The 22,701-nt window shown below is 43.8% G+C and overlaps 1 long non-coding RNA gene across 1 annotated transcript; it reads right to left on the bottom strand.

Moving 5' to 3' along the window:
* Window positions 1-5,136: 5,136 nt before the first annotated feature.
* On the bottom strand, window positions 5,137-19,550 carry LOC118545082 (uncharacterized). Its single transcript, XR_004921939.2, has 3 exons — window positions 19,464-19,550; window positions 12,218-12,444; window positions 5,137-5,187 (listed from the first exon to the last, which is right to left on the bottom strand). It is a non-coding gene; the product is annotated as an uncharacterized LOC118545082 (long non-coding RNA).
* Window positions 19,551-22,701: the final 3,151 nt, after the last annotated feature.

Genomic DNA, 22,701 nt, shown 5'->3' on the forward strand with positions numbered 1-22,701 from the left:
GTCACCCACTGGAGGTCTGGAAGTAAGCAGACCTCTGACGTGGGGGTCATCAGAGATCCAGGCTGCTTTTTTCCTGCTCTATCACCTTAGAGTGTATCTTCCATTTTAATGGTTCAAGATGGTGTTGGACCACTAGCAACTCTACCTGTGTTCCAGGCAGTAGGAAGGAGGAAGGGGAGGAGGGCAAAAATGGAGCACTTCCCAGCCGAGTCAATTTCCTCCCAGCAGCCTTCCCAGAGACCCCACAAAATGCCTACTTAGATCTCACTTGGCCTCAGTTAAATTGCAAGAGAAGCTGGGAAATGAATTTTTTTTTAGCTTATCTTTTGTCACACCAAATAAAATTGGGGTTCTATCCTAAAGAATGAGGGGAGTACGGATATTTGGAGATGCCTACGGTCTATCACAGGTGTTCATTGGAAGTACTTTTTAATGGTGAAAATTTGGAAATAATATAAATCTGAAAACATGATTGACTCAATAAATTAACTGATTCATCAATATCACGCATGCTTAAATATTACATTTTAGAAGAATATTTAATGACATGGTAAAATGTTTATGATACTAAGTTGAGTGAAAAAGAAATGACTGCTTTTCTAAGAAAACAATTAAGATATTCTATAAAAATCATAAAAGAGGGGGGCGCATGGGTGGCTCAGTCATTTAAGTGTCCGACTCTTGATTTTGGCTCAGGTCATGATCTCAGAGTGATGAGATCGAGCCCTGCGTTGGGCTCCGCTTTGGGTATGGAGCCTGCTTAAGATTCTCTCTCTCCCTCTCCCACCCCACTCTCTCCCTCTCTTTCTTAAAAAAAAAATAGAACCATAAAAGAGGATCAGCTACTTGATATTATAAAAGAATTATGGTACTCTGGTTATCTTTTAAAAAGAGTCCTTATCATTTGGTGATGTATTTATGGATGAAATGTTATGATGTCTAGAATTTGCTTTACAGTGAAGGAGAAATAATGTTGGGGTGGGGGTACATAGATAAAACAAGAATGGCCATATGTGGATAATTGTTGAAGCTGTGAATAGAAAATGGAGGTTTGTGATCCTATTTTCATTTTCTTTTATGCACGTTTGAAACTTTCCATAATAAATTTTTTTTAAAAAAAGGATGAAGTACAAGTCATTTAACCTCTGTCTCATTTCTCAAATGGACTAATAATAATAATTAGTTCACAGGGTGGAGAAGAGATTAAATGAAATGATAGGTTATATAAAAATACTTAGAGAAGAATAAAGGCAGTCAGAAGTGCCAGTTACTCCCTGCAGGATGCAGCTAGCATAAAGCCAAGTTAGAGACAAAAGCCAGACTCTCTGACTCTGCTTCCCTGGAGTCTTTCACTCTCTACTTTGCCTTCCCTGCTAACCCGCACCCCCACCCTCACCAGGGGTGGCAAGGAGGTTCTGGGACAGCTAGGTGCAATTCACAGCCAATGGCGAGGCAGGTTCCATGCTCGGCTCTCCCAGGCCTCCAATGCCACCCCTAGAAGTCCCTACCTTCTTGGTCTGTGCATGGGGTCCATAGACCACTCTGCACAGATGCTACCCACTCAGCTGCCACAGGCTGGGTCATAGTCACAGGCTCCAATTGACTGTGTGGCCTTGTGTAAATGACAACCTCCCAGGACCTCACTGTTCTTCTGTCCAAGGAAGGGATTGAACACATGGTTTCCAAGGATACTGTGCCCTTGATGTTTTCAGAAGATAAATGTTAATAATGTAATAACAACAACAGCCAACATATGTTGGGTACCATCTATAAACAAGGTACAATGCTAAGCACCTTATAAGCTTTAATTCATGTAATTCTTCAACCTTTACAAGGCAGGGTCTATTATTATCTTGTTGTTACAAATGAAAACGTAGGCTCCGAGAGGGTAAATCACTTGCTGGAGGTCACCGAGATGGTAGGTAGCGGAGCTGGGTTTTGAACTCAGGCAGAATGGCCCCAGAGTTTAATAAACAGGAGAAAGGAGCAGCCTGCGTGGCATTCTCTGTTAAGAAGGCGGCATCCATCCTAAGTTGCCACTTTAAATTGTGGAGTCCCTGACAAAGCCATGGGTCTGTGAAACTCAGGAAAGAAGACCTCAGTACTTCTCCTAAGGAATGAGGAGCTGTTCTGGGCGTCCATTGTGGAGCTCAGAACAGGCTTTCAATGTCCCACTTAGGTTAAGGAGACGCTGGACTGATGGTCAGTTGGCATGGATCAGTTTGGTCTTCTGGGTTGTTTCCTGCTGTGACAGTTTTGGTTAGCCCATTCCCATGGTGTGCTGGTTGTCAAATATTTATATCACCCTCGAAGAGAGAACTGTCTGTAAGGATTTAAAAGTTGGGCAATCTTCTCAGAGGAGTCTGGGGAGATGCTCAGAAAATGATAGACAGCTCTCTGGTTTGGGTAGATAACCAGGCCATGCACTTGATGGCCCTTCAAAGTCCTGCACAGGCCCCAGAATCTCATAAACATGGCTAGACTGGCCACTCTTGTTTGGAGAAAAAGATCAGTCAAAACCACAAAGATCTATAGTGTTTCCACCAACTTCTATAGTGGAAACATGTTTTTGCCAGCCCAGCTTTCCCAGTTCCCTTCTTTAGATTCTCTACCTCGGCATTCCTCTGGAGAACTAGCTCTCCTCTCCACTTCATTTCCTAGTGGGACCATCGATCATGGTGACTCATCCCCCCCCAGGCCAAGGGAGGGCCACGTGTCCCAGTCAGGCCACTCAGCTGCTCTCTCGGAGTATGAATCCTGGATCAAAATACAGGCACATCCCCAAACAACACCTTCAAAAGAGCAAACCCCGGTTTCTATTATTTCTGAGACCCAGCGATTTATCCTTTTTTGTCAATTATACCTCCTAGCCTGACAGTACTTTTTATTTCCTGAAGTTATCCACAGTCTGTTTCTGTTGTCTATAACAAAAACAACAACAAAAAAAAACAAAAGCAAAACCCTTTCTCACATTGGGTTCATTATCAGAGGTCAGTGCTTTTTTTCTTAGAAGCTTTTAATCCTAAATGACAGACCATTCCTGCCCGGCCCAACCACTCCCAACCCCAACCCTAAGTCCTTTCTCTTCCATTTTATTCCAGAGCATCCTGGGCCAGAGTGGAAAAGAGCTCTTGTCAATGTGCTAAGCTTTACCTTGAGGGATGAGTGAGGACACCCTTTAAATTACCTATAAAACCCTTTGATTCACTCAGCAGAGGTTGCCATGGGCAATTTGCTAAGCTTATTGATTATTTTCTGTTTAAATTAAAGTTTGATGTCCTGGAACAGGCCGTGCAGTGCATGGAGTTAATGGAAAAGGTTGAGATCCAGGGGAGAGACACTCGCTGGGGAAATGGAGGGTATTCAAGGGGAAAACAGGGAGTCTATGAAGAGGAGATTGTCAGTGCCAAGTTGTAGTAAATATGATGGTGATAAAAAAGATAGAGAATGGAATTCTTTTACAGAGAAGGGCAGCCTCCTGGACATTTAAAGCCTCAGGAAGACGGTGGAAAAAATGTATTCATTCCACAGATATTTGTTGCACGCCTGTTACGTACCAGGCATTGTGCTGGCACTGGGGGAAAATAATATAGAAAGCACAACTCTTGCCTCTATGTTTTACATTGGTGGTTCTCAAAGTATGTTCCCTGGCACAGCAACATCCCCATTTGCCTGGAAATGTGTTAGCCATGCAGATTCTTGGGTCCCACCTAGACCTACTGAATCAGAAACGCTGGAAGTGGGGTCCCGTCCCTTCCAGGTGAATCTGATGCATGCCACAGTCTGAGAACCGCTGCTCTAGGGGTGGGCCTCAGGGGTCTGCCAGCCAGGAGCTCAGTTTGCATGGTGTTATTATTGCCAACGTCTGTTGAGTATTTATCATTGCTGGATATTGTGCAAAGCATGACATGTGGGTTGTGTCATTTCATTCTCCCAACAACCCTTTTAGTGGCAGATGACAGGGAGGCACACTGAAAGTAAGGGGCGTAGATAGAATTCAAAGGTCAGAGCCTAACCACGCTGCTCTGTGGGGTCCTGAACACCAAACCCCCACAAGCTCTGTGACGCATTCGGCCCTGGCCACAGCTGATCTGCAGATAGAGACAGAACCATGGCTTCCCCCAGATGAGGTATATTGTGCAGCTGGGTTTCAGATGCTTGAGGAAGGAAAAGAAGGGTGGAATGGACTAGGAAAGGGGCAGAGGGCCAGCTGGGCTGCAAGGAGAGGCCAGGCCCACAGACCCACATACACAGTTTGTCCTCATCTTAAGGGAGGCTAGCATTCAAAATCACCACATAATGATGAGGTAGAGGGGAATCTTGTCAACTCACTCAGAAAGGGATTTCATGTCATGATGCCTACATTCAAGCCCTTTAATTCTTCTACTTATAGTGTGTACTTGTTTTTTATTGCTGCTGTAACAAAATCAGTATTGGTTTCATATTTCTGCTATAACAAATTACCACAGACTTAGTGACCTAAAACACCATGAATATATTCTCTGACAGCTCTAGGGGTCAGACGTCTACAGTCAAAGTGTTGGCAAGGCCATATTGCTTCTGAAGGCTTCAGGGGAGAATCCATTTTCTTCCCTTTTCCAGCTTCTGGATGCTGCTTGCAATCCTTGGCTTATGGCCCCTTCCTCTGTCTTCAAAGTCAGCCACAGAGCATCTTCTCTCCTATCTGACCATCTCTGATTCTTAGCCTCCTCTCTCCCTCTTACAAGAAACTTTGTGATTATATTAGGTCCAACTAAATAATCCAGAATAACTTCCTCATCTCTGTATCTTAACTTAATCCATCAGCAAAGTCATTTTGCCCTGTCAGTAAACATATTCACAGGTTCTGGGAATTAGGATATACATATCTTGGGAGGTGGGGGGGGGGATTATTCTGTTTATCATACTTCATGACATTAGGAAAGTCACTTTTCTTTCTGGAAGTTTCTAGTTCTTCCCAAAATGAGGATTGTAATAATTCTTGGTCCTAATCTTTCAGGGCTATGATTGAAATGATATACATGTTCATTGCAATCACATTTGTAAATATTATTATTGCCTCAGTTTCTTCATCTGACAAATGGGGATAAGTGATATTTCTTCCTCATTCGGTTAAGAGTATGTATTGCTTACTTACCTTGAGCCATGTTGTGTTCACGTTGCATTGGAAAGGACTTGCCACAGCATCTGCGACACAAAAGACACTCAGGAAAATGTAGCTGCAATAATTGTGTAAGTTAGTTAGGTTTTAGAGCCTTAAATATGTGTCAGCAACAGACAGAGATGAGGTCAATTCCTTGAGGAACCAACCATCTGATGACTCATATCATCATGCAATGTTTGGAAGAGAAGCAATAAGCTGAGGTCCCAAGATGCTCCAGTGATCAGGAACTTAAGAGTATGTCCACTGAGCTAACTGACGGTCAGAGTGATCCTCTGCCCCTGCCCTGTGAGAGGGGACAGGGTTAAGGCTGCCTGTGCCCACTGGAGGCCATTATTGCCACTCCTCTGGATCTGCATTTGTTGGTGATCAGGGGAACAAAAAGCAGCAGCCGGGTCCACCAGAAGAGAGACATTAAAGTTGATTAAGTGAGTGGGCCAATTAGCGTCTGGCTTCATGCAGTGTGGAGTTAATTAGCCGCTACAAAACAACAACAGCTGCTTTAATGGTTGGGCAAGAGGCCCAGCAGAGAGGAGCCATGGGAAGAGAAGTGATAGGGCTAGTGCTTAATAACTTGGCTGCAGTGGGTCCTGCCCCACTAAAAATGTAGAACAAAGCCCTGGGCAAACTTCCCCGCATGCTCCAGACAGGGCATGGGGCGGAGAACCAGACCCTTCTAGTGCCCTCCCCCTAGGGAGAGGCCAACCTCAGACCTCAGACTTGAGTTTCTTTTTAAGACTGTTTAGCACAACTTAGTTTGCAATCTTACTAAAATCACGACCCTACACATTTCGTCTTGATCCTGAACTTCATAATGCACATTGTTTGCTCACATTGATATTTTTTTCCTTATTACAAAAGTAATACATATTATGAGGATAACATTTGGAAAGCATACAAAAATACTGAGGAAGGGCGCCTGGGTGGCTCAGTTGGTTAAGCAACTGCCTTCGGCTCAGGTCATGATTCTGGAGTCCCAGGATCGAGTCCCGCATTGGGCTCCCTGCTCAGCAGGGGGTCTGCTTCTCCCTCTGACCCTTCCCCTCTCATGCTCTCTGTTTCCCATTCTCTCTCTCAGATAAATAAATAAAATCTTTAAAAAAAAAAATAAATAAAATAAAATAAAAATAAAAATAAAAATACTGAGGAAGGGGCACCTGGGTGGCTCAGTCAGTTAAGTGGCCGACTCTTGATTTCGGCTCAGGTCATAACCTCAGGGTCATGGGATCCAGCCCCACATCAGGCTCGCACTCAGCAGGGAGTCTGCTTGAGACTCTCTTCCTCTCCCTCCACTCACACTCTCTCTCTCAAATAAATAAATCTTTAAAAAAAAATAAATAAAAATACAGAGGAAAAAAATAGTCCCTCCACCTTGAAATAAATTCAGTTATTAACTATTTCTTTTTTGCTTGCTAAATGTTGTTCAAGGTGTTCAGAGTAATTATACATCAGTTTTGTTCTTTCTCTATGCAAATATATATGCTGTTTTACACATTAGACTTACCGTGTATGATCTTTAATAACTTACTGTTTTTAGCAATATGCCATGAACATTTTCCTTATCTCATTAAAATATTTTTTTAAACTACTCAGCCTCTATGGTTCCACTAATTAAACTATGTTTTAGTTGTCCACTTATTTATACCTCTTGCTTCCTCTTCTAACAAAGTTCTTGAGGGCAGAGACAATATTTTTTTTTTTACCACTATATCCCCAATGCTTAGAACAGAGCCAAATATGTGACAGGCACTCATTTAAAATGTGATGAATGAGTAAGCAAATGAGTGAACAAATTTCACCAATTCCTTCTTAGGGACCACTGAGGTTGCTTCTACTTCTTTACCATTATAAAAAAATGCTGTAATATCAGTTAAGATTAGTTTCAACTATAAGTGACAGAAAATCTCCCAAAGTAATGGCTTAAACAAGATTTAAAAATTTCTATTTTGCAAGAGTCCAGGAAGGTACAGTGCTTTGCTATCCATTGGCATGGACTCCATTTCCAAAGTCACCTCATTGTTCAAAAATGGCTGCTAAATCTCCAGCCACATTCCAGCCAAAAGCAAGGAAAGGAAGGGAGAAGAAGGACGCATACCCTTTTTAAAGGAACCTTCATGGAAATTCCATATACCCCTTCTGCTTGCTTTCTAATTAGTCATAATTTCCTCATGTGACTTTATCTAATTGCAAGGGAGTCTGGGAAATGTAGTTTTAATTATGCAGCTAATATTCAGTATCCCTGATTATACACATTAGACTTAACATGTGTGATCTTTAATAATAATACGATCTTTCAAGATTCAGTATCCCTGAATATTAGCTGCATAATTAAGAAAGGGAAGAAAATTGGGGGACCACTCCCTGGGATGGCTTTTGAACTTATGGATGGACCCGCAGCCTCTCAAGCTAGCCCTTCCCTACTATGACCCTTAGTGTTTTCCATAGGGGGATAGGCTCAAGTCAGTGCAGCTTCTTGGATTGAGGCCTGGGACCAGTGCACTGGAGGGTTTCAGAACCTTCACTTCCGTGCTATAAACTTCATCTTGCCAGTTGACATAGTCATCGCCAAAGATTGACTCAATAAAGATGCCCCATTTCCCGGAGGATGTTTTTCCAATTAGTGCATAGAGGAAGTTCCAGCTGTGAGGACAGGAATCCGGGTTTCTGAAATGCAATGATTATTAGTAACAATCAATCAAACAGCCTCGTAGGACAACAGAGAGAAAGCCAGCTCTCAAGGATGCTATGTGGGACAAGGATGACGGGCTGCCTGTAACAAGAGGCGATATGGCTCAACCACAACGTGGCCAAGCCCCTGAGACAGTGAGGGACTTTGGAACAAGGTTTTACTGCCTGCAGTAAAAATCCTGCCAAAACGCATTCAGGAACGTGTGGGGAGACGTGTATTCATTATTATGCCCCTAGCAGCTATCACAGGAAACCATCTGGGCTCAGTTGGCCTATAAATTTGCAACTTGCCGTTGGGTGGGCTACAGGGAATCGGCCAAGCGGGAAGTCAAGGTGTGAAGTGGATCTGGCAGGTTCCACACACAGGGCTAGCTCAGAAAGTCACCATTCCCGACACTTAATATCCTTTTTAATTTTTTTTATCGTGAAATGCATCACACCTACAGAAAAGTGCACAAAACATAAATGCACACTTTAACAAATTATCATAAAGTGAGTACATACTCAGCAATCACCCAGGTCAAGAAATAGGACATTGCCAGCCCCCAAGAAGCCTCTCGTGTGTCTGTTCCTAAACACATTGCCTTCTTTCCCCCCAAAGATCATGATGCTGACTTAAATGAGTATAACTTCCTTGCCTCACTCGACTGTTTTGTCACTTAGGGATTCACCTCCAAATGGTATAATTTAGTTTGCCTGATTTTGAACTTTATTTTGTTGTACAGAATTACAGAGTCCATATTCTTGTGTGTCTGGATTTGTTTTTCCATGTTCCATGTTATCATTTTAGTGTTTATCCATCTTGCACAAGATTCTGTCCATGTTCATTCCTGAATATTATTCCATTATTCCACTTATCTATTTTGCTGCATTTGGACAGTTTTTTTTTTTAAGTTCCTGGACATTTGGGTTCTTTTCAGGTTGAGGTTACTATAGATAATGCTGCTCTGAACATTCTTGTGTGTAAATCCTTGCGCACACATGTATGAGTCTCCGCAGCTTTGAGTCTCAGACTTCAGCACGCATGAACATGAGCTTGTTAAAATGCAGATTCCTGGTCCTCCTCCCTAAAGATTTGGATTCAGCAAGTCTAGGGTGGTGCCCATGCATTTTCATTTTCAACAAATCTTTAGGTGTTAATGAGGCTGCTGATCCCTGCACCGCACCTTGAGGAGCGCTGGAGAGCTGGAGTTGGCAAGCTGTAGCCCACGAACCAAACTCGGCCCACCACCTGCTTTTGTATGGTCCGTGAGCTGAGAATACGTTGACATTTTTAAATGGTTGAAAAAATTTCAAAGAAGAATACTATTTCATGACCCATGAAAGTCACGTGAAATTCTCATTTCAGTGTCTGTAAATAAAGTTTTATTGGCACACAGCCGTGCCAATTTCTTTACGTACTATATGTAGCTGCTTCAATGCTTGGTAGAGTTGAATGGATGTGGCAGAGACTGTTTTACTTGTTGGTCTTTTACAAAAAAATTGTGTTGATACATGATCTAGAATGCATGCTTTTGAGTGGCATTACTGTGTTATAGAATAAGTCCTTGTAGCACCTTCCCTGGACAACGCCAGTTCTCTAAGATGGTTGTGTTACAGTTCCATTAGCAGTGGAGGATATTGTTTCACATTTTTACCAACACTTTGTTTTGTCAGATTTAAAATTTTAACCCATCTGTTGGTTGTGCAGTGATATCCCATTGTAGTTTTAACTGGAATTTTCCTGATTATTAATGTTAAGCGTATTTTCAAGTATTTATTGGCTGTTTGGATTTCTGGTCTAGGAAATGCCTGTTCAAATTTTTGCCCCTTTTGGGTTACCTGTCCTTTTCTCTATACATTCTGGATACAATTCTTTTGTCGTTGATATGTGTTACAAATACCTTCTTTCACTCTGGGGCTTGCCTTTTCATCTTATGATTGTGTTTTTAAATGAATAGAAGTTTTCATTTCAATGTAGTCAAACTTAACAAACGTTTTTGTATGTTGTTTAAGAAACCTTTCCCTACTTTGAAATCATGAAGATATTGTCCTTTATTTTTTCAAAGTTTTATTATTTTACTATTCACATTTAGGTTTTAGTTTACTTGGAATTGACTTCTTGTGCAGAGTGTGGGGTAGAGATCTAATTCCATTTCATGTATATGTAATTTTCCTAACACAATTTATTCAAGGACACTTTCCCCACTGTTGTGTGAGGATACTTTTGTCATAGAGCAAATATTTATGTGTATATATGGGTCAGTTTATGGGCTGTTGGTTTTATTTCACTGGTCCATTTGTCTGTCCTTGTACTGATACCACATATACTTAATTACTGTGGCTTTATATGTATTAAAAATCTGGTGAAGCAAGTCTTTCCACCTTGTTCTTCTCTTCTTTGACACTGTTTCAGCTATTTTTATCTCTAGAAGTTTTTTTCCCCCCCTTAATTTGTTCACAAAAAACATGAAGTTGATGGACAGTGAGAACGCATCAGCTGGTAGCAGGGTCATTTAGTACAACCTCTTGGGAAAGCAATTTGGTAATACTCTGATTATTGAACCCTTTCCCTACCAACACCTCCCCCCAAAGGACATATATTTTAACCCACTAATTCCATTTCTGGAAATCTAGCCTAAAGAAATATCCAAAACCAAAATTCAAAACAGGGGGAAAGTTTTTGAGTCAACAAACAGACTCAGTGTCAGAGCCACATGTTGGAGGTACAATGAAGAGGAAACCTACTCCTACCTTCCAGAAACTTCGAGTCTTTTTTTTTTTTTTTTGGTCCACAGCTGTTATAGCTAGAAAATAGGATAGAAGCTTCAAGTCTTCTTCAGGAAGACAGCCATATAAATAGAGCATTGCCGTCCAGTGTGGTAAATGTTCAGATAGAGGTATGTATAAACACTATGTGCACAGAAATGTTCATGCCAGCATAATTTATAATAGCGGGAAATTGAAAACAACAAAAAAATATCAGCCAGTGGAGGAACAAAGAACTAAATTGTGGCACATCCGTATGATGGACTATTGTACAGTTATCAAAATAAAGACTGTGAATGGAATAAATGATTTGAGTATAATGCTAAGCGAAAAAGAACAGGACGCTGCAAAGAAAAATACTCCTGTCTGTGGAGAAAAAAAATAAATAAATGCATTGGAAAAATACTGGAAGGACTATACCATAATGATAATAGTCATTATGAATATGGGTGATTTTTTTCTTCTTTCTATTTCCCAAGCCTTCCGTGATGTGGTTACATAAACTTAGAGGAAAAACATAACTGAAACAGCCACTTCCTATTCCTCACGGATTCCTTTCAGGACCTGCCCGTTTCAGGCAATGTGCTAAACGCTTTACATGTATGAACTTATTTAGTCCCCAGAGCCCTTAAGGGATAGGTGTTTTTAGGTTATCATCTCCTCATGAATGGAGGAGAAGGTGACAGAGAGGTGAAGGAACTTTCCCAGGTCACACAGCGAGATGCAGAACTGACACGTGGACGTGAATCTGCCATAGTCTGTGGTCCTCGCCACAGCACCAGCCTGCTTCCAGTTGCTGCAGAACATGGCAACTTATTTATTTTTTTTTAAGATTTTATGTATTTATTTTAGAGAGAGAGAGAGAGCACATGTGAGTGGTGGGGGTGCAGAGGGAGCGGGCGAGGGAGAATCCTAAAGCAGACTCGGCGCTGAGCGTGGAGCCCAATTTGGGGCTCCATCCCAGGACCCTGAGATCATGACCTGAGCGGAATCAAGAGTTGGATGCTTAGCTGACTGAGCCCCCCAGGTGCCCCCAGAGCCATGGTATCTTTCAGAGGGAACCAGGCCGTGATGGCTAAAGAGTGGTTCTGTTTAGAAGAAAGTAGGTTATGAGCCTCTGGACCCCTCCAGCCCAGTGATTCTGATTCGCAGCCCCATGTCACTTTAAATAGCTGGGTGATCTTAGCTAGTGACCCAAACCTGCTGAGCCCCAGCTTATTCTTCTAACAAATGCAATCAGCAGAACTCACCTCCTAGGCTGTTGTGTTGATTAATGAGATAATATATATCCCATGTCCTACAAAAGGGAGGCACTTGTTAATTTATTTCCCTCCACCCAAGGACACAGGAAACTTTAAAAAGACAGACCCCAGCCTTTTCCTGTCACTTGGCCTCTGGTTATTGTCCTGGGTGTAATGGAGTGGAAAACTCTATACATGGCTCCCTCTGACAGTGAATTTCTAATCTCAGAAAACTTAATGGTTTTTGTCAACCTGATTGTCCAGTGAGAGCGGATTAGGAGAATGACTTCCTTGTCACTGGAAAGCTGACTTGCTTCACAACGTTTTTCCTGGTGCTGGTGGGAGGCATGATCGATACTACACAGACCTAAATACTTACCTGTGGTCTGGGGGCTGAGGACAAAGGTTGGATGTTCCATTTAAGTGCCTTCAGCCATTTCCAAGTAGACCGGGGCGTGATGTGCATTAAGCGGTTTAGGCTGGTGACCCGGAGCTCTGCAGTCTGAGGGGCAGACCCAAAATCGAGCAGTTGCTTTCTCCAGACCAGCGAAGCAGAGGCCTCTCTGGCTCCTGCTGGATTTGTCTTCTCAGCTCCAGGTTTCCCATCTGGGAAAAGAAAGGTCCATTAGTTACTGTCGGCACTATGAGTGAAGGATGGCCTTGCTTTTTTTCTGTATCAGGACTTCCCAGACACAATGTGCTGGCGCACAAATGGACGGTGGCGACTAATTGAAATCTGGTTCCAGATCCCTCTCCACTGCCAGCCCGGGATGGGAGGCATCTCTCACACCAGGCACCTCCACAGCCGATGGAACTGCGAGACAGACCTCGACACGGAACACCTGCCAGAAAATAGTCACCTAGGGGATTTCCTGCTGTCTAGGGGAGCTCTCTCAGTCCGGGAGGGCAAAGCCAAACCTGATTTTATTTGATGTCACTTCCTTGGGAACGTCATCTCTGACCTTTTAGATGAGTCAGGTCCCCTGTACTTTCCCTTCATGATACTCATGCTAATTAGAAATGAATCAGTATCGCAGGAGGGGAAGAATGAAGGGGGCGAAATGGGGCGGGGGAGACGAACCATGAGAGACGATGGACTCTGAAAAACAAACTGAGGGTTCCGGGGGGGAAGGGGGTGGGAGGATGGGTTAGCCTGGTGATGGGTATTAAAGAGGGCATGTTCTGCATGGAGCACTGGGTGTTATGCACAAACAATGAATCATGGAACACTACATCAAAAACTAATGATGTAATGTATGGTGATTAACATAACAATAAAAAATTTTAAAAAAGAAATGAATCAGTATCTAAATCAATTCAAATATAAGCTCCACGAAGTCAAGGACATTTGCCTGCTTTGTTCCTTGCTGATTCGCAGCACTCAGAACATTTTTGGCACAAAGTAGGTGTTCGACAAATACTTGTTGAATACGTTGATTAATAAATTTATATAATTACCTGTTTATGACCTGTCTCCCCTATTTGACTAGAGCTCCTATGAAAGAACCGTGTCTTATTCTCCCTGTATTCTTAGCACCCAGAACAAAACCTGACACATAGTAGGCACTCAATAAACAGTGAAGAGTAAAGTACTTAAAACCTTTTACATTGAATTAATATTAATTTTAGTTAAGTAATAAAACTGCAATATAATTAGAAAAAGAGAGTAAAGACCCATCCCCCATTAATATCACCACTCTTATGTAGCTACTTTAATTATTTGCTATTTTTCCTTTTAGAGTTTTCCACTGCGTACTTTGTAATTTTAATCAGGTTTTTTTAAGCATGTGCATGTTTGTGCACGCGCGCGCGCGCGCGCACACACACGCATCAACTGTCCGGGTGGCAGGGAGTTTTATGAATTTAAGAGCAGGAAGGGAGGCCTGGATGAATAATGTTTTTCTTATTGTTATAATTAATTGTTGGTCCTACAATGGGATTGATAGCATCATGGGAACTGCTAGTGAGAAGCATTTCTTTCTGAAGTTTCAAGTTTCACCCCTGAGGTCAAGGCAAATCTGGCTATGGAAAAAATTTGCAGGTTAGAAATAACCCACAGGAAAATGCATTATTTTTATGCTCGCAAATCAGGGAAACTTGCCGTGGCCGCTTCTAAACATAAACCTGTTATGTACACTGCAGTGGGCTTAGTGGCTCAGGGCTCATTTCTCAGCCTTTTTTATTTGGATCATTATGTGGAAATCAACCCGGTTTCTTTCCTTAAGCCCCTGGTGATATATTGCCACAAAGTGATTCAACTGTAATTATAGAAGTGAGGAAACCATGGCATACATTAAAAAACAAAACAAATCAAAACCCTGCTCTATTATATTCAAAATACCTTTCTAAACGTTAGGAGGGGAAAGGTTCTACTCCTTCTAAAGACAGCCTATAATGACGGAAAGCCTCTTAGTTGACAATGAGAAAAATCCATGCAAATTTCTTATTGACAAATAAGGTGGGCAGGAAGTTGAATGGACAATTTACTCATCTATTGCTGGGGGACCACTTTCGGCGTTGGAAACAGACTCTGTTGACTAGAGGGAAAGAGATACATCTTAATCTTGATCTTGACCTTTTGTCTCCCCCCCCCGCCCCTCCCCCATTTCTTATCTGAAATAGAAAACAGGAGGAAGGGGTGGGGAGGGGGGGATTTATCAGAGATGAATAAAACAGCACTCCTTCAGGAGATGGGTTAGTAGAAAGGCAGAGGAACGGGGGGCTAGTCTAGCTCTGCGCCCACCTTAGGCCGTGAACCAGTCACCTTTCTGGGGCTAGGGATGATGATGACTTCATACCACTTTCACAGAGTTGTCGGAAGGATCTAGAAAAACCCTGGCTATGGAAACACTTTGAAAAGCATATGGTCAAATGTATTTATTTATTTATTTATTTATCTATCTATCTATCTATCTATCTAAACAAGAAAACTTTTATTTTATTATTTTTTAAATTTTATTTATTCATTTTTTTTAAGAACTCTCCACACCCAACATGGGGCTTGAACTAATAACCTGACTACCGAATACTGACTGAGCCAGCCAGGCATCCCTCAAATGTTTTTAAAATGAGCATAAGTCTCAGTATTGCAGGACGAAGCCATACTCTCAAAAAGCCCTGGTGAGGAATTTCCTCATCCAAGCTGCAGTAGCCATGAAGGAGACAAGCAGAGAACAAGCTGAGAACCCAGGACTTTTCGCATATTGGAGGCGCTGAGAGATAAAGAAATGCAGTTTCCTTAAGCACACAAAGGATTGCCAAAGAGCTACTTGATAATAGTTGAGTTTAATAGGAAAGAGCATCTCTGTTTCTACTTCTTTAAATTCTCCTTTCTTATGCTATTGATGTATTATTAAAACTCAGATGGTAAAATAAGACAATTTATGCAAAAATTCTAAAAAAATTAGCTTTCTAGGGCTAAATAGTAAGTTCTATCTCACTTTCCCCAGTTGTTAACTGAAACTGCTGGGTCCGATAAACAATATATTCCCTTTCACAGGCTCCATTTCTTTTAATCTTATTGAATTCATTTATTCATTCAACAAATATGCATTGACTATCCGGCTGAATGTACAAGGAAGAAATAATTAGCTTCTCCAGGGCTGGTCTTCTAGTCCCAAATCTATTGTGCATTGCAAACATCCACAAGAAAAAACTAAAGAAGAAATTGCAAGATTAAAGTGCTATTCAGAATTCAGAAAAGGAACATCAGATGCAGTAGCAGTGACTGATGACTGTAAGTTTTCCTCTCCTTCCTGGGCACACAGACAGACGACACTCAGACTCCTGTGTATTTAGTCATGGCCACATAACTGAACTCTAGTCAATGGAATGAGATGTTACATGCGTCACTTTCAAGCCTGACCCATAAAAGCCTCCCACACAACGCTCCTTTGCCCATCCAGCTGCTGAAATTGAAAGGAGCTCACGTGTTGAAGATGACAGAGCCTCCATCAGCCTGGATCCCTGCGTGACTGCACAGAAGAAGGCCGCCCTGTTCCCCGATCCAATGCTAATAGGAGAACATGAAATACATTTCAGTTATGTTGAGTCACTATACATTGGGAGGTGTGTTGTTTCAGCGGTTATCCTAATTTAACTAATACATATGGTAACTAAGTCTTCAAATTTGGGGCCTGTAAGAAGGAACAGTAGAGAGAGATTTAACAGCAATGGATGCTTTTGCCATTTGTCATAAAAAGTTTCAAAGGATTTGGGGTTCTCGCTCTGATTATCCCAGGGACATGCCTTCTTGTAGGATCATCTTTATACTTTTCTCTGCCTTAGTTCTTCCATGCAAAAAAAGAGTTTATATATATACATATAGAGATAGATACAGATATAGATAAAATATAAATGTCTAGATATAGATTTTTTTTTCAGGTGAAGTGTAACCATTACTGTCCAAAAGGGTAGCAACCTATTGAACTCCTTCAAGGGCAGCTGGAGATATGAAAGCAGAATATAAGGCCTCAGGAAGAACCTGGTTTTCTGTAGGTCTGCTGATTTTTCTGCCACCCCAAGCCTGATAGGGTGCCCACAGTAACGTCAGGCCCCTGCAGCTGGAGGCTCATGCCGGCCCTGGGCCAATGGGAGCAGAGCCTCGAATAAACCAGGAACTGCCTACATCATTGGGCAAGCGGGGTCTGGAAATAGGTCTCTTCAGCTGTTTTAGCCTTCAGTTAGGATGCCTTGGTTGAAAGTGATAATGAAGCCAAACCAAACTGATTTAAACTAATAGGGAATTTCTTGATAAACACAACTGCAAAACCCAGGGGCACGGGCTAGCTCTGGGCACTGCTGGAACGATGCCATTAGGACCTGGTCTCCCTCTGCTTCTCCTCTTTGCTCTGTTCTTTTTCATCCTTCAGTCTCCGCTCCACGTGGTGACAAGACGACTACAGTCACATCAGCTACCTAAGGTGACTGCTCTGCTCTGAGCCAGTCTCATTGGCCAGGGAGGCAGAGTGCTGTGATTGGCCACATGGTCTACTCTGGAGGCTGGAGGTGGTCACATGGTCTACTCTGGAGGCTGGAGGTGGGGACTCTACACCGAGCGTGGTGGCTGAGAATAGGGACGAAATGGCTTCCCAAGGGAATATCAAGGGCTATTACCAAAAATGAGGAGATGGGTGACAGGAAGGCCAACCACCCTGGGTACCAAGAGGTAAAGGGTGCTAAGTTCAGGTCAAAGCGCTGTGCTGTACCTTTATACTTCCATGCTCCCTGTGGTGCTAACCCACCCCCCTGACTCTTCCAGAACCTGGGAAAGGAGACTGGAGCCCTAGCTCTAAACCCCAGCAGCAGGCTACACATTCTGTCCCACTTGCCTAAGCCCTCACTTAGGGCTGGTTTCTAGGCTCTCCTAACCTGAAGTTGGCTCCATATCACACAGGAGATATGGGGGGTGGGGACGGCAGTTTTGGGCTCTTCAGCAGAATTTCTTTTTTTAATTTTTTCAAAAGATTTTATTTATTTATTTGTGAGATAGAGTGAGCGAGAGAGAGAGCACAAGCCAGGGGGCTGGAGAGGCAGAGGGAGAAGCAGATTCCCCACTGAGCAGGGAGTACGACCTGGGGCTCCATCCCAGGACCCCGAGATCATGACCTGAGCTGAAGGCAGCCACCTAACTGACTGAGCCACCCAGGTGCCCCCCTTTAGCAAAATTTCTGCCTATGCACCTTGCTGTTGGCTTCTCTTACTTCTCTGCTGTCTGATCTCTGTTGCCACCCATCTCCCATACACAGTCTACCTGCTCTCTTGGGTTGGGCTCCTTGGTTTTTAGCATCTGCCTAAATTCCACTTGGGTTTTGCTCACGCTCCTTTGGACTTAATAGTCAGTTCTCAAAAGAGAATTTTCCATCTGTTTGGTCTTGTGGTGTTTCTGGTTCCTGCTTTCCCTCTTCTCCCAACCTCAGTCCCACCTGCTCACACTGACAGCCCTGTTCTGCAGGTGAGTCATCTGGAGACTCTATCAGCCCCCTAGGCCCATTGGATGTGAGGGTTGGGGATTAGCAACCAACAGTCAAGTGCCCTCTGGACCTCCTCAGGCCAGGGGAACTTTCTCCAGAATTGTGCTAGAGCTCTGACCTTATGACCCTTCTCTGGCCTTGGAAAGTGGGGAGACTGGGGCCATTTGTAGATCTGAGAATGAAATCACTTTTAATGCAGGTGTGTCTATAGCTAATCAGCATACAGGCCTGAAGGCAGCTCATGGACCGAAAACATCCTGAGTCCTGAGCTAGTTGGGAAAAAAGCAGAGGTATTACGGCATTCCCAGAGGTCCATGGTAGGAGCCATCCGACATGGCTCCTATCATCAATCTTGAGGAGTCAGGATCCTTCAGTGGGTAGGTAGTCTTCTATGAAAACCTTCTTGAAAAAATTTTTGGATCTTAGGAAAAAAAGGAAAATGTTTTCCTATTTGGAAATTGGTGAAAATAACAATAATGATAATGGCTGATATCTACTGAGCCATTTCCATGTTCCAGACACTGTTAGAAGCCCTTTCTATATCTCACTGCTCTGAATCTTTACAACACCTGCATGAGATGGGTATTATGATCCCTGCCCTTTATAGCTAAGAGAATGGAAGCGTGGAAAGGCAAAATAATGTGTCCACGGTTGCACACCTAGTAAGCGACAAGAACTAGGGTTCCAACACAGCTAGTCTGACACTGGGGCCTGTGCTCTTAACCTCTACATTATAGTGCTTAGTTTTAGAAGAGGCTCAGGTCATACAAAGGGCTGACACAGAGCTAGGGGCAGTCTGAGGTGGAACATGCCAAACCAAAGCAGAAGCATCACCAAGAACAGGCAAGAGGTTGTCAGGCTGGTCCTTACCTAGAGATCAGGCTCATCCAATGTCACATATGGGGAGAAACCAGGAACACCAGCGCTCAGAATCAGATTGCCAAGGTCAGATTAGCACAGGAGGCCTAAAGCTGGGCGGTCAGGGCTGGAGAGAAAGGTGATCTGCAAGGAAGCAATTGACCTGACTCCTTTCATGCAGGGTGTTTCCCTCCTCCTACATGTGCGCTGGCTCACCTTTCAACCCTTTTGTACTCATAGACTCTGGACCTCAAAGCATCAAGCAGAGACTTTATAGTGGGTTGTAGAGGGAGGCAGAGGTAGTCAGCTGGGGCTCGAGAGGACACATCAAAGTATTTTCTGCACTGAGTGCACCCCTGTGGGGCCACGCAATACCTGGGGAACTCTCAGGGAGACTGAAGGTGTGTGCAGAAGAGAGAAATAGGAAGCAAGAAAATGAGAATGAAAAGAGGAAGGAGGGCAAGGGCAGAAAAACAGAAATGGAGGCGGCTGTGGCCGGAGGTCAGACTCACGCTTTGACAATGAGTGCTGTAGCCCTCAGTGCTGCCCCCAGAAGCCTGTGCGGGGAGGGGAGGCCGGGTGGGGGGGGGTTGGGGGGCGGGGACAGGCTGTGCCTTTCAACCTGGGCTTCCTTCCCCTATTCTGTCCACTCTTTTTAGTGCGTTTTGAGTACAAAATGTCTCTCCCCAGGCAGGAAGAGCTTCAGTAATGAGATGCCCAGAGTTAGTCATGACACTCAAGCTTCTTGCAGGAAAGAAATATTTTTTTATGTCATCATAAAACTGCCCAGCTTACCTAAGCCTGCTGTGGAAACCGTGGTTCTGAGGACAGAGGGGGAGATCAGAGCATCTGGCCTGGAGCTGAGGCAAAAAGCAAGGTTGGGGAAACCTTCTCTCTCCCAGCCAGAGTCAAACTGGCTGTGCCCGAGTTATCGGGAAGTGACACATGGCAGTTAGGGAGGAAAAGGAGAGGTCAGATGGGGTTCCTGGCCCGGTCCAACCCCGTCCAGAGGAATGAAGCCTGTGCAAACGTCCCAACGACAGGTCCTCCCTCTGGGGAAAGAGGTGTGGGTGGGAAGGGGCACGTGTCCACGGGCCACTGCCCTGGACCCTCTGTTTCCCTGGAGCAACTTGTCCTAGCTCCTGTCCTATAGCTCCGAGGAGCCAATGCAGGTCTGCCAGGCTGCGTCCACAGACCACTCCCTCAAACCAGAGGCAGGAAGACCTCTGGCCAAATGTGCTTTGTCATTTCTGAGTCATCTTGGATGACTGCCCATCTCCGAGCCTCTGTTCCCTCACCCGAGAGCTGGGATGGAAATAGTGCCCATCTACCCGTGCTCCGAGGCTCAGAGAAGGTGAACGCAATGCACCATCTGCAAAGCTCCTAGCATTTTGTGTACAAATATTATTACACAATTGTCACACACAGAGCCTTCATGATAGTGTTCAAGAAACTATTCCTTCCAGAGATGCAGCTCTGAGGGTCTTTTTCACCTAGGCCCTGGAGACACAGAGATGAATAAAGCAGGTGACTGCCCTCCAGGGCACACAGCGAGCAGGTGAGACAAGACAGGCAAACATCTGATTAGAATCAGTGCTTATTGTGCTATGAGATGAATGTGCAGCTTTGGAAGCTCTCAAGAGAAAACAGTGTCTACCTAGGGGGTACTGAGAGTCAGCATATGACGTGGGTCTTGAAGAGAGAGCAGGATTTTATTGGATGGGCAGCGATTGGTAGAGGATGGACATTTTAGGAAGAGGGGAGAACATGAACAAAAAGTAGGGTGACTGGACATGACCCAGAATGTTGGGAACCTGATGAATGGTCTGAAGGGCTGGAGAGTGCAGCCCATGATGGGGAGTGGCAAGAAGGATGTGAGAAAGGTAAGCTGGTCAAGACTTAGAAGTGGTTAATAGAACTGAAAGAGATCCCATAGAACAATGCTATGAGGACTTTTTGTGATGGAAACGTTCCATATTTGCACTCCCCAATATGGTAGCCACTGGCCACATGTAACTATTGAACACTTAAGGTGTAGCTAGTATGACCGAGGGATGAAATTTTTAGTTTTATTTCACTTTAATATAAATTTAGATAGCCAGAGACGACTGGTGGCTACCATACTGGAGAGCTCAGCCATTGAACTTCTGACAGTAACTTTAAGTGTGTGGAGGGAGCCCTTGACGTCCTACCTCAGGCAGTTCTGTCCTCAGCCCATAAAACAGGAGCTCCCATGCCAGCCATTGTTGTGGTTGTGCAGTCCACTGGATGAGCTGGGTTGAACTACAACTTGTTTCCTGCTCCCCAACCTGTGCATCTGCCCAGAGGAAGGAGGGCAGCCTTTTCCAATTCTTACTAAGGCATCACGTGGGCTGGCAGCCCCGCTTGCACCAAAATTTCTGTCCTCGGTGATCCGTCCTTCGTCTCTGCTCCTGCTTCCTGGAGCCGCCGGGCCAAGTGAGCACACATGGGGCATGGCTCAGCGGGGCATGCTGGCTGTTGTCTCTTACTGGTAGCATTGGTCAGTTAGCCTGCTGATTTGGTTTTTGTTTTGTTTTCAATTTTTTTAAAGATTTATTTATTTATTTTTGCGAGAAAGAGAGAGAGAGAGAGTGCTAGGATGAGCAAGGGGAAGGGGAAAGGGAGAAGCAGGCTCCCCGCTGAGCAGGGAGCCCGATGCGGGACTCGATCCCTGGACCCCAGGATCATGACCTGAGCCAAAGGCAGATGCTTAACTGACTGAGCCACCCAGGCACCCTTTTTTTTTTTTTTAAAGGTACACAGTGTTGGCCCAGGCAGGGTTTAAAAAATATTTTTGAATTATTAGCCTATATTTATGCGATCTGAAGAGAAACCAGAGTTAGCCTATATTTAAAAACCAGATTAATTCTCTTAGAAATCCAGAATTGCTACTTTTCTGGGCCTGTAAATGCACCGGGCAGCAAGGACCTGAAGCAAAGTAGCGCCTGATCCGGCAGCAAAGAGCAATAAAGGGGAGGGATGAGAGGTGGAACGTTTTAGAAGCCTCTCAGCTAAAGCTGTCGGACTGGATCCCAAAGTTATAGAAGCTGCTTTTAAAACATCTGGTTCATAATTCATTATTGCTTATTTATAGGGACTTAAGAGTTTCAGTGTGTAGAGGTTTAAACAAAATAAAGATCTTTGGGATCATTTGGTTGAGCCAATTTATTTTACAGGTGAACATCGTGCTCCCAAACCACACCAGCCTGCAGATAAAGGCTTGGAGGTAGGAACCAGTGGGATTTGACTGGCTCCCCTGGTTCCTGCTTTGTGAGGCCTCCAGACCTATCACCCCCCCCACACACACACAGCCCCAGTAGTCTGGGGAGCAAATCCCCAGGAATATTTTGTGGACTCACACATGCTGAGGGCACAAACACGTTGCTATCCACCTCAGCACGTAATAGGCATTCAGGGAATGCATTCAATGAACGGATGTGTGAGAGAGTCCGTGAATGACTTTAAAATTGGATCCAGCTTCCTTCTACATATTATTATCTTCAGTATATAATCTACCCCAATTTCTATTAATGAATCTTGACAAAATACTAATATCTCTGTCAGTTATAATGTTATATATGCATTAAAAATAGACGCAAGATTGCTCTGATTCAGAGAAGTCATGGATCAGAGCATCAGGCTTCCATTTTTTCTGGATGTATTTTGTAGTCTCGTAAAATACTAGTATTTTTATTGCCCCCAAATAAAAACTAAACAAATTTTAACTGTACTCCATGGGAAACCAGGAAAAAAGCAACTGGGTAGTGTCATCCGAAACTGGCCCTTTCCAAAGGGTTTTTGTGAAGCCATCAAGGCCATCTTTGTTCACAGTCAAGCAGCTGGCCCCAGGACCTTGTGTCATGCTGGCCCACAGATGTTTCGGGGAAAAGCCTTTGATTCCATTTTCATTCCCTTTTACTACAGCGCTCTTGTCCTAGGACTCTACTGGGGGAGCCATAATTGTCCTCAGAAACACCTCTGCCCTCCCTCCGTCCACTGTTATCTCTTGTCA

Source organism: Halichoerus grypus, chromosome 11 (assembly GCF_964656455.1).
Source record: "Halichoerus grypus chromosome 11, mHalGry1.hap1.1, whole genome shotgun sequence".
NCBI classification, from domain to species: domain Eukaryota; kingdom Metazoa; phylum Chordata; class Mammalia; order Carnivora; family Phocidae; genus Halichoerus; species Halichoerus grypus.